The following is a 12,115-nucleotide window of genomic DNA, read 5'->3' on the forward strand; positions in this document are numbered from 1 at the left end:
CAGCGGGTCAAGGAGGGAGGTCGGGGAACTGAGAATGGAGAAACACGCCTTACTTGTGTCCACTGAGTGTTGTGCAGGCTGGGGTGCTACGTTGAGTATAAAACACTGTGTGACGTATTAAGTGTGAAACTCACTGTGTGTAGATGAAGTGATGTGCCTTGCGGGTCTTCCCATGTTTCTCTTCCCCTTCTCCGTATCTGTACCTGTACCCATAATTATGAGTTTTATCTTCTCTATCTGAAATAAAGTGTAAACTCCCTTTGATCAAACCGGCTGGCTGTTGAGAGTTTTTGATCACCGTAGGGCTGTTCAATAAGGTTTATTACAGTATCCAGCACCACATCTGAAGTATGCACGCTTTCCCGCATCTCTTGCTTCTTTTATTTTAGGCCACAGTACAGCTCAGGTTTCCCTGTCGGCTTTGCAGAGGTCTTCAATGAAGCTGATACGAAGTTCTTTGCAGATCGCGTGATCCTTGGTCATTCTCCACAGCGCATCTCGATGCAATCTCTGAGTGAACTGAATTATGACGTGCCTTGTTTTGTTTTCTTCACACCTCCCTATTCGATGAACTGAGTCCACAATCTGGTTGATGCTCGAGGACCATGATGGTGAGATTTTAACTAGTAAATCAGCGACCGCCTCACGTATGTCTTCACCTTCTTTTTCTTTTAGTCCCCGAATCCAAAGATTCCACCGGCGTTTGTATCGTTCTAGCTCAAGGACACGCTCCATTAGCTCTGCGTTGTCTTTCTTTACAGCCGATACATCGCGAACAGTCAATTGTAACTGGGTTTTGCAATCTTTAATTTCTGCCGCGTTGAACTCGACAGCCTTAGCTAGTCAACATGATTGAGTTCTGTTGCAGCTGGGTACATAGTGTATCCACCTTATTAGCTGCTTTATTGCTTCCAGGACTAGCCTGGTTCTACCAGACTCTCGTACATTGCATTTTAACAGAGAGTCTGGCCTCTCTCCATTGACAAGCGTTAACTTCCTTGTAGGCGGGTACTCTGTTGAAGTTTAAAACTATTGGATCTGCCATAACCAATCGCTAACCTTTGGTCGTGACGTAACCCTACAACTCAAACTAGCGCACAACCTCAACATCATCATTCTCAGCCACTTCCTCTGTTCGCTGATTGGATCACCAAAAAAATGATTGGAGAAAACCAAAGAATACACCACAATCCCAGACGTAGTACTGAAGGGAAATATAATTGAGCGGAAGTACGCAGGAGGGCGGAGCCAGGCTATTCCAGGACCGCATTCATACCTTCTTTCCCTTCCGTCCCCATATCCTGCCTTTTAGCAGTTGGTGTGCTCTTTAACGGCGAGAACGGATCTTTTATTTTAGTTTTTTCGGTGGAATCCACTTCCATCCTTGCAGCATACTCATGGTCGTCAGTTGTGTCGTTGCTGCGGGACAAAGCCACACTGTTAGCAATTGATGTAATTTTTACAATAAAATTTACAACAACATATTGTATTCATGTTTTTATTGTAAATACAAATGCATGATGGGAAATTTATGGACAGTCCTGTAATTTTGTTGTAACTACACTGTAGAAGCATTATTTTACAGCCACCGCATAGCATTGTGGGATTGCTGCGATTTGAATTTTGAAATTGCGCGGTACCGCACTGTCTATGGGTACCGCGGCGGCCAACGGCACCAGAATCAAACACTTTTGGAAGAAGCAGCTTTTGGAAGGAACACATCTCAGGTATGAAACGTTAACATGCCATCTATTTTTATAAGTCTATGGATATATTAATACCGGTCATATGAGTGGTGATTGTTTCGTTTGGTATATTTCAGTGACATTAGCTTCTGTGACGTTCGCCCCGACTCGACTCGCTCACTCCCGGTAAAACAACACCATGAACTGACCGCGGTGAAGTGGCGTCTTCTTACACAACCCATACGGAAAAAAGTTACCACATGCAGCTACAAGGTACGAGATATTCACAATTTTTCGCTTGGTATATTTCAGTAACATTAACCAGAGTAATGTTAGATATAACGTTAGCTCAACTCGCCCCGCTCACTCCCGGGTAACGACGTTATAAACCTGAACTGACCGCGGTGAAGCGGCGTCTTCTTTAAGTTACTCAATCCATAAAGAAAATGGTAACGTTACCACATGCAGATACACGGCACTATTTTCAATGGAAAAACAAACATGGTGAGTAGAATCGAGTAGAGCTGAGCTTGTAACGTAGCCTAACGTTAATGGAAAACCACCACAATAACGATAGCTCAAATAACGTTAGCCCAGACTGTTAATAATAAGCATTAACGTTAGCCCGATCAGTTAGCTCAGGTTATTATTGCATTGATTACACGTGCTACTGTATAGGCTGTCGTAACATTATTAGGGCTTTGCTGTCTTGTAATCGGGGGTCTTGAAGCCGTGGTTTGCACACTAGCATAAACGAAGTTTGTAACGTTAGATTTTACGGCCACTGAATAAACACAAGCACATTTTAGTTGAAATATGGGCTTTAATTAAACGACAATGCTGGTATCTTTAATTATGTGAGTCAGCTATAACTGTGAGATAAGCTGAATATAGCATCTGGTATGCTCATATGTTATAACATTACTTTGTGCTTGGCAAACCAGGTTGGAAGAGCAGTCATGTAACTGTCTGTATCTAAAATAAACTGCGCGTGCGCAACTAAATCCAACCAGCATCGTCATAAAATATATTTTTTTCCGGAGCCTGGGTTCTGTTGAAAAGCTTTCAATGCTCTCTTTGTCTTCAGAAAAGGCAGCAAATTATCAGTAGTATTAAAATTAAGTTAACCATTTTGTTTGTCTCAAATTACATGTGGCTGCCTGGCAGACTATATGGACTAAAATAATAATAGATTTTTAATTTGGCATTTGTGTAATTGGTAATACATTTGGTAATGTTTACGTTTTTTATTCCCTAGCCTAGCCCTCTGCCACAGCTGCTGATATCCAGAGAGAGAGAGAGAGACCTATCCAGCACACCTTGCTTAATTGTGCAAGGTAAATTCTTCCCTTATTTTATAGAGTAGTTCACTTTTAAATGAAAATTACCCCATGATTTACTCACCTTTTATTATCATATTGTGTTAATGCATTTCAGGAGAGACACTAATCGCAACAAGTGTTCATAGAAGGAACAGTTGTGATGGGGCCCAAAACAGTCTTTTGAATGGAGTGGCTGAAACCTTCGCTGCTTACTATGTGTTCAACATGCAGTATCCTAAAGACGCCTCAGGCACTTTATACAAAGGTATGTTTAAACTGTTTACACACTAATAAAGAAAATGAGGTAACACTTTACAGTATGGGTAAATTAATTATCATGAATTCATGTATAAATTCATGCATGAATTACGCATTCATTCATGCATTAATATCTCATGAATCATCAGGAAATAACACAAGTTCAACGTTTTTCATTCATGACTTCATGAGTGAACAACACCTTAATAAAAAAATTAACTAAGATGAGTACATCATCATGAATTATGATTTATTACGCATGATCGTGATGCTTTTCTTTGTTCACATATGCGACCATTAGCACATTGTTCATCAGTGTTTCTAAGGACCAGTCACCACTTTAGTTGAGGGGCCACACACATGAAGTCATTGATAGATGATGCTTAGTTAATGATGACTACTGTATTTGAATGTCAACAGAATCTGTGTGCTCTGAGCTGTGATTGGTCTATTTTGGGGTCTGTCCAACTACCACAAGCGTTTGCTTCGTCCACCTCCTTTTCAAACATGCACTTGTATAATTTGTCTGCTATGTTGCCTGTTATGTTGATTGTGAGAAAATTAGAATGCAGGTTTGAAATAAACATCATCATCATCATCATCACCTGCAGGCTTTGAAGAAGACATGAACTGTTGACATTCAAATACAGTAGTCATCATTAACTAAGCATTATCTATCAATGACTTCATGTGTGTGGCCCCTCAACTAAAGTGGTGACTGGTCCTTAGAAACACTGATGAACAGTGGTATAACTGTGAACAAAGAAAACATCATGATCATGCGTAATAAATCATAATTCATGATGATTTACCCATCTTAGTTAATGTTTTAATTAAGGTGTTGTTCACTCATGAAGTCATGAATGAAAAACGTTGAACTCGTGTTAGTTCCTGATGATTCATGAGATATGAATGCATAATTCATGCATGAATTTATACATGAATTCATGATAATTCTTACTGTAAAGTGAATCCATCATTCTCATATGTAACGTCCCATGAATTATTACCTTATTACCAGTATTGTTAGGTTCTATGATATATTCTATGCAATGATGTCAATAGATAGGTTTCCATCCAATTAAAACATAACTTTTAAACGCATTCGTAAAAATTTGGCAAAAAAACCCTCTAATTGGAGAGCATTTCAATCAACTCTGTTATGCGAATTATAAATGGTCACGCACCTAGGAGTCGTGAACAGCTGTGGGATCAAAACGTAAGGTTGACAGGGCAACTTGAAACACCTGATATAATTGCAAAAAATGCAAATTTGTCAATCCACATAGAAGTTTTTGTTCACATTAGAATATTTTATGTGAATTTTAACCGTTTCCAGTCAGGATTTCTTTTTCAAATGGTTAAAATGTGCATTAAAAAGTTGGATGGAGACCCAGCTATTGCTGTTAAGTGTCTGTTCTATAGTAGAGTTGGTTTTCCCCTGCAGGACATAATTTGTGTAAACAGAAGAGACTGACGGACAACAATTTAACATTACAACTTTCATTAATTCATTAAATTAAATTGTATGGTTAAAGTTGTTAATGTTAAATAAATACATCAAAGTCATTTTATTTTATGAGCAAGTAGGTTACTTATGTTTTTTATACAGTATTTGTCATTATTTAACAGATATGAAAACTTTAACTTTTTTCTTCTCTCTCGGTTTTCAGAGCTTTTTGTGGAATCCACTCCCAGACGGGCAGTAAAGCCGAGAAGAGACACAGGCTCAACGCACCTGTTTGCACCCTCCTAAGAAAACTGGACTTTGAGTTGATGGGATAGTAACATGAACAACTTCCCCTATGCAGTTCAAGTCTGGCTGGACACCTTTGTTCCATATCATCATGTTCCCCCTGATGATTGGCTGCCTGGATGTCTGGAAGTGAGCTTCTTCATTAAAGGGATACTCCACTTTTTGTGGAAATAGGCTCATTTTACAACTCCCCCAGAGTTAAACAGTTGAGTTTTACCGTTTTCGAATCCATTCAGCCGATCTCCGGGTCTTTAGAAGAATGTCAGTAACCAGACAGTTTTTGGTCCCATTGACTTCCATAGTAGGAAAAAATATATACTATGGAAGTCAATGGGACCAAAAACTCTGACATTCTTCTAAAGACCCGGAGATCGGCTGAATGGATTCGAAAACGGTAAAACTCAACTGTTTAACTCTGGGGGAGTTGTAAAATGAGCCTATTTCCACAAAAAGTGGAGTATCTCTTTAAAAGTAAAATTTTGTTTTATGTGTGATAAAGTGGATACTTTTGTAATATGTATTTTTGCACAGTTTGTTAATTAAAAAAAAAGAAAATATACCATTGTTGTGTTTTTAATTGGCCAATACGGAAAATGACAGCTTTTTACTTGTAATATTTATACTTGTAATGTTTTACAGTATATTGATTTGTCCTGTGAAATTACAGGAAATTCCTGGCTACTGAGTTGCCGTAAATATAACATTTTGCTGTAATATTTACAGTATTCTATCCTGTGAAATTACAGGAAATTCCTGGCAAATACCAGTAAATTTACATGATTATTGTAATTAATTACAGTAGGGATGTTGTATTAAGTATTACAATAACAGTCCTGTATACTGTTTACAGTAAATTTACGGCAACTATTAGCCAGGAATTTCCTGTAAAATTACAAGAACTGTCTAACAGTGCAGATTATTTTTTTTCCCGACGTCATGGTGCACAATCTTTTTCGGTGGTTTAAAATTCACTGTTATTTGTCATTTCAAAAGGAGCACATTATGGCAATTTGGATAGCGAAATATTTGTAAACATCTGGGACAGGCCCGTTCCGTCATCTTGCCGGAAGTCACCCGTAGGTTTCTGAATACCGTTTTTGAAGCCTAAAGTGGGCGTGGCCGACCGTCGCCATCTTGGCAGCGCGTCACTCCTGAATTTATTTATTTTTACAGTCAGACAATTAGCTTAGGTAACGTGGCGGCTAACAGACAAATGGCTAATGATGACTAATGACCACAGCAGCGGCAATCCACCTGTCACTCAAAAGTGGACACCCTTAATTATGCAGAACTTTAAGGCTTAATATAATGTAAACAGATGAGTTATAAAAAAAATTCACCCCCTTCACAGTTGTCATGAAGGGAAAAATAAGCTATATAGACCAAAGCCACTTTTTGCACCAGGCTGTAAATGTGTTTTTTTTTTTTTTTTGCTGTAAATTTGGGTATTTTAACATGGGGGAGATACAGATTTGACTCACTTCTGCACCCAGCCTCAAGCAGCCAGTCGATGAATTGCCGTTGAATTCACTTCCGTGTTGGTTGTTAAGTCATGATGTAACCACACTCCGTTAATACTGTTTCCGGGTCCTCTCTACCGCTTTCACTAGTGTTTTTACAATGCCGCAGTGCTGTGTTGTTTGAACAGATCAGAGTTAAAAAAAAACAAGTGACATTCAGCTGTCATTTTACCGCTTTCCCTGTGACGAGAAAGAGAAGAGAAAATGGCTGCAGTTGATAAGGTAAGTTACAAATCTTAAAGGGTAACTAAACCCCTGAGGGGTATCGCACAAAAGCAAGATAAGGGATTAAAGGGACACTATGCAAGTCTGAGTGTTTTTTCTCTACGGAGCTCCCCCTAGTGTCTGGTAGTAAATGCTTTCAAACACTCTGTCGTAAAAACGAACTGTTGTCCCTCTCCCCCCTCGCCACGAGCAACCCAGCTGATCAGCTGTCAACCCAGCTGAGCAGAGGAACTGGCTATTTCAAAACCAGTTATGTCTACCGAGGCAAGTAAAGCAATACTTTCTTTCCAACTGATGGCGATTTTTTTATTATTTTTTTTTATTGTGTTGTCATGCATACTAGTATTTTTACTGGGAACGAACGATATGAACGAGGCGAACTACTGCTTTCGTGTTTGTTTGTTTTTGGGAGAATGGGCATGAGCATAAAAAAATATATATATCGGAGGCTAATATTTGTCTAAAGTTATATTAGCAAGGTCTATAAGTTTATCTGGTAGAATGATGGTTTACCTTTGCTTGTCTAAGAAAACATCAGAACGTTTTTTCTAGCTCGATCATGATATGTGCAACATTTTGCGCGTCTGATATTGCCTATTATCAGACGCGTTGACTTAGTGACATAAAATAAAAGTGTAAGTTACACAAATAAAACCGACAGAGGAACGGCCAAACAACTACAGAAATCAAACGTGTTTGCTAATGACAATGCTAACATCAAAGTTATAGTATCTAGCGTACTAGTAAGCCCGTAACAGACAGCGATCATAATAAAAAACCTTTACAGACAATAGCAAACATCCTGAGGTCGCAATTACTTGAAATTTAAATATTAAACACAGTTTATTCCAAAGATACTTACAAGTGCAACAGCAAGAAAGTCAGCATCCATTTTGCAGGCTTCTGTTTCTCTCAGTTCTCACCATTCTGAAAAAGCCGGTCCGATATATTTACTCGAGTCTGACTTCTTGCTCGGTCAGTCTCCCGTTTCCTCTTTCGTTGGTCCTCCGACAAAGATTTCCTAGCTTTCTGCTTCTTTTTTTACAGGCTCAGCCATAACTCAATCTATCGTTGCCCTTTGCTTATACCTAGCCAGTGCTTGAATGGGGGCGTGTACGTGTGCAGTGCCGTCAAGCAATTCGTTACATCGCGAGACCTGATATCACGCGATACTTCCTGACGGCGAGGCCGCCGGCCCAAAGTTGCAAATGAGTTTTTTCCGCTCTCGGGCACCAGGGGGGTGCGAAACCACCACCATTCAACCCGAAATAAGTAATATAACCATTCCACTGACTCCGAAGCTGTTCAGTTAAGGTTAAAAAGTTACCTAGTGTCCCTTTAAGCTGGGATTTTCCAGTTATCCTGGCTGAATTTAGCCCTGACGCGGTTGCATGAAGGGAGGCTAAATTAATCTACATTAAGTTACTATGGAGATTTACACTTTGCAGCTAGCCTGCTCCGGAGCTCGCTAACAACCAGGCTAAGATTAATCCTAGTGATTTATCGGCTAGTTCCTCCCTAAATCCTACTAGATATTAATGTGTTTTAGTCACTTCATGGTCCTGCATTAAAATACTAGATATACTGTCATTCATCTAAGTATGCGTACTGTTATTTTAATTATTATTGAAAACTGCTGTTCATTTCACTGTCAGAGGTTTGATGAATATATATATTATTCGAGATTTAAAGCGTTTATTGTCATGCACCCAGTAAGGAAAGCAGATTTTCCTGAGCAATTATTACTTTGCTGTCCACAATGAATGCCAACACAGTGCAAAAGAACTATACTATACAATATGAGAAATAGAATATAGACTATGTATATCTATATATGCAAGTATAGAGTAGAAATGTACTGTTGAATGAGAAAAAATATCAATATATTATATTTTATTGCAGTTGATGAGATAATAAGAAATGGCTCATGAAGTTGCAAATGTGGTTTCAATTAAGTCCGTAACGAAGTCAATATGTAGTATATACTGTATAGACTAAAGATTTGTGTGTTTCCTATTCACAATGGCTTGCCCTTTGTTTGATGATGTAGTTGATGAGGAAGTTTTAATACTCAGACGAGCATTCAGGCATGAAAGAGTCTTCCGAGATAGGGCAGACCCATTGGCCTTTTCTGACGAATATCTGACTGAGAGGTACAGATTCTCAGGTGATGGCATCAGATATTTGTGTAGGCTGCTGGGTCCAAACATACAGCACAGGACAGCACGGAGCCATGCTCTCACTGTCCCACAGATGGTCTGCATAACACTGCGATTCTTTGCAAGTGGCATGTTTCTGTATTCTGTCAGTGATGCAGAAAACCTCAATAAAGCCACTATTTGCCGCACAATAAGAAATGTAAGTCTGGCATTGAAATCTCTTGTGCACATATTTATCACCTTCCCTGGTCACAGAAAATTCATCCACATCAAGGAGGAGTTCTACAAGATTGCAGGTAACACGAATAATAACAGATTACTACAAAATGTTACATTAGCACAGTCACAGTATGACACTCATTATTTTGTGTTATAGCTTTTCCTAATGTAAATGGTACAGTGGATTGCACCCATATTTGTATCCAACGCCCCTCAGGGGCACATGAGGGAGATTATGTTAACAGGAAATCCTTCCACAGTGTCAATGTTCAGGTAAGAATGAGTTATGGTTACTGTCAGCTACATAATTATTATGTGCATTAAATGACCTTAATTGATACTTTGCAGTCACGTGACTACCACGGATACCTGGCGGGCAACAAACGGGTATTTTCAATGTTGAGTCCTGTAGTTCCAGGTCTTTCTAGTAGCTATCAAGTCTGTTAGCGAGCTATCTGCATAACTATGGACTAGGATTAACTCCAAGGTAGCTAAATTGTGTAAAGCAGACTTTTTTTTAAAGATAATCCAGCAGCAATAATTCCTCCGTAAATAATCTAGCTCTACTGTTGGGTCATCTCTGGTTCTCATTGAAAATCATAGATATCGCAAACCTCAAAACAACCTATCACACACTTCTGTTATTGTTAGCAAAAGACGACAGCTGTTACTGTGCGTTCACACCGCCACCGGCGAGAGCGTCAAAGTGCCCGGAAATCATTCATTTTTCAATGAATTTTGCCGCTCTCGCCGGTGGCGGTGTGGACGTACAGTTAGCCTAGCTTAGACTCATAACACAAACAGCTGACTCGCCGAACCAGCTGGTGGTGTTGATTGATGAAACTACAGGGTAACTTAAAGACACGATTAATTACATGATCATACACCCATTGTATTCAGACAAATGTTGAAATTACCTTTGATGGTAATTTGCACAGACGTGTGTATACTGTGAAGGTTGCTTATCTCATCTGCGGTTAGTGCATCCAATTGCACAACAACTATCTGGCATGTCGTTTACACCTCAAAACACCTACTTCTGGCGACCCTTGATTAGTTTACTGGGTTTCGTTGCTGGAGAACGACGTTCTTGCCCGCCAGCCATTACTTGTGACGTCACGTGCAAAGTATCAATAGGCTATATATTTTTACAGATGAGCTGACTGCCTTATCACAAATTTAGAGGCAAAGTGGCCTGGCTCAGTCCATGACTCCAGAATCTTTCGGGCCAGTAGAATTTACCAGAGACTCTCTAGGTAAGCCACCCCATTTTTTTAAGCACCTTGAACATCAAGAGTACAGTACTTGTAAGAATTATGTTTTGTATTCACAGGTGAGTTCTCTGGTGTTCTGCTGGGGGACAAAGGCTATGCCTGTGAGACATTTCTGATGACTCCCCTTACAGACCCCCAAACCCCAGCTCAGCAAGCTTACAACCATGCCCATGCCAAAACCAGGGCTCGAAATGAAATGACCTTCGGCCTCGTGAAATCACGATTTTAGTGCCTGCACCAGCTGAGGGTCTCCCCAGACAGAGCATGTGACGTGACTGTTGCCTGCACAGTGCTGCACAATATTGCCAGCCTAAGAAAAGAAAGGGCTCCCAGAGTTGCTTTGGATGGTGATTGGGACAATGCTGCCATATTCCCAGATGACAGAAATAGTAGACTTGTTAGAGAACAATACATTGCAAATTATTTCAGTTAATTTAGTTTTGATTTAGCCCATCCCTTAATAAAGGATAATGTAGGCTATATAACTTTTTCATGTGTACATGCATTTTATTTGGCATCGGTAGCACACACTGTGGTTATCTTCCCAAATTCTAGTTCCACTTCACTGGATCAATAACTATAAAGTGTACTTGACATTCATAAAAAAAGTTACAAGACCACGATGGTTTTGGAATATTTTTCTTTTATTATTTTTCTTTTATTATTTTGCTGTTATCACTTGTCAGCTTGGAGCTTTGGAGAGAAAAAATTATGATGATTAATACATTGTGTTACAGTCATGGTTAGAGTATGAACTGAAGTCACTTACTTCTCTTTCTGCTCACTTACTTCTCTTCACTTACTTATTTGTCTGCTAGCGGCCTCGCGTCACCCAGGTCAGATAAATCCCATCACATACAGCCTCTTTCACCTAGCTATCATCATATAGAGACTGTGTCTGTTCCCCGAATTTGGAAATCCAAAAAACGTTTTAACCCATCTAAGGTTAAAAATTTAATTGATGTTCAACAAATAAAAAACAGCTATAATACAGATGAGCAAATGCTAAAGCTTGGGTTGCTGAATATTCGATCGCTTACTTCAAAAGCACTCATTGTTAATGATATGATTTCAGATAATAACCTAGATGTGCTGGGTTTGACAGAAACCTGGCTAAAACCAAACGATTACATTACTTTAAATGAGGCCACCCCGCAAGATTACCGTTATAAACATGAGCCTCGTCTGAAACGCAAAGGGGGAGGAGTTGCTGTAATTTATATTAATATTTTCAAAACCACTAAGAAATCAAGTTTTAAATATAATTCTTTTGAAGTGTTAGTACTTAATGTAAAAATATATAGTATAAACGATAAATCACGCTTGAGATTTGTGCTGGCTACTGTATACAGGCCACCAGGGCACCATAAAGATTTTATCAAAGAATTTGCGGACTTTCTATCAGAATTAATATTGACTGCAGATAAAGTACTAATTGTTGGTGATTTTAATATACACATCGATAATGAAAAAGATGCATTGGGATTGGCATTTAAAGACATTGTAAACTCTATTGGAGTTAGACAACACGTGTCAGGACCTACTCATTGTCGTAATCATACTCTAGATCTAATATTATCACATGGAATAGATGTTGATGCTGTTGAAATTCTGCAGCAGAGCGATGACATCTCAGATCATTATCTAGTCTCGTGTAAACTTCATTTAGCCAAGGCTGCAAAGCCGACTCTGTGTTT

The 12,115-nt window shown here is 39.2% G+C and overlaps 1 long non-coding RNA gene and 1 pseudogene across 2 annotated transcripts in view; one reads left to right on the plus strand and one right to left on the minus strand.

The window, feature by feature from the left end:
• Window positions 1-1,382, minus strand: part of LOC311083778 — a 68,998-nt pseudogene extending 67,616 nt beyond the window's left edge. The window contains exon 1 of the transcript in view: window positions 1,277-1,382. The product of the transcript in view is annotated as an uncharacterized misc_RNA (transcript). The remainder of the gene's footprint in view (window positions 1-1,276) is intronic.
• Window positions 1,383-1,666: 284 nt separating this feature from the next.
• LOC311084081 lies at window positions 1,667-5,174 on the plus strand. The gene is made up of 4 exons (XR_014606428.1): window positions 1,667-1,958; window positions 2,944-3,022; window positions 3,123-3,272; window positions 4,939-5,174. It is a non-coding gene; the product is annotated as an uncharacterized lncRNA (long non-coding RNA).
• The last annotated feature ends 6,941 nt before the right edge of the window (window positions 5,175-12,115 follow it).

The sequence above is a fragment of the Abramis brama genome, assembly GCF_963993115.1.
Source record: "Abramis brama genome assembly, chromosome: 5".
Classification (NCBI taxonomy): domain Eukaryota; kingdom Metazoa; phylum Chordata; class Actinopteri; order Cypriniformes; family Leuciscidae; genus Abramis; species Abramis brama.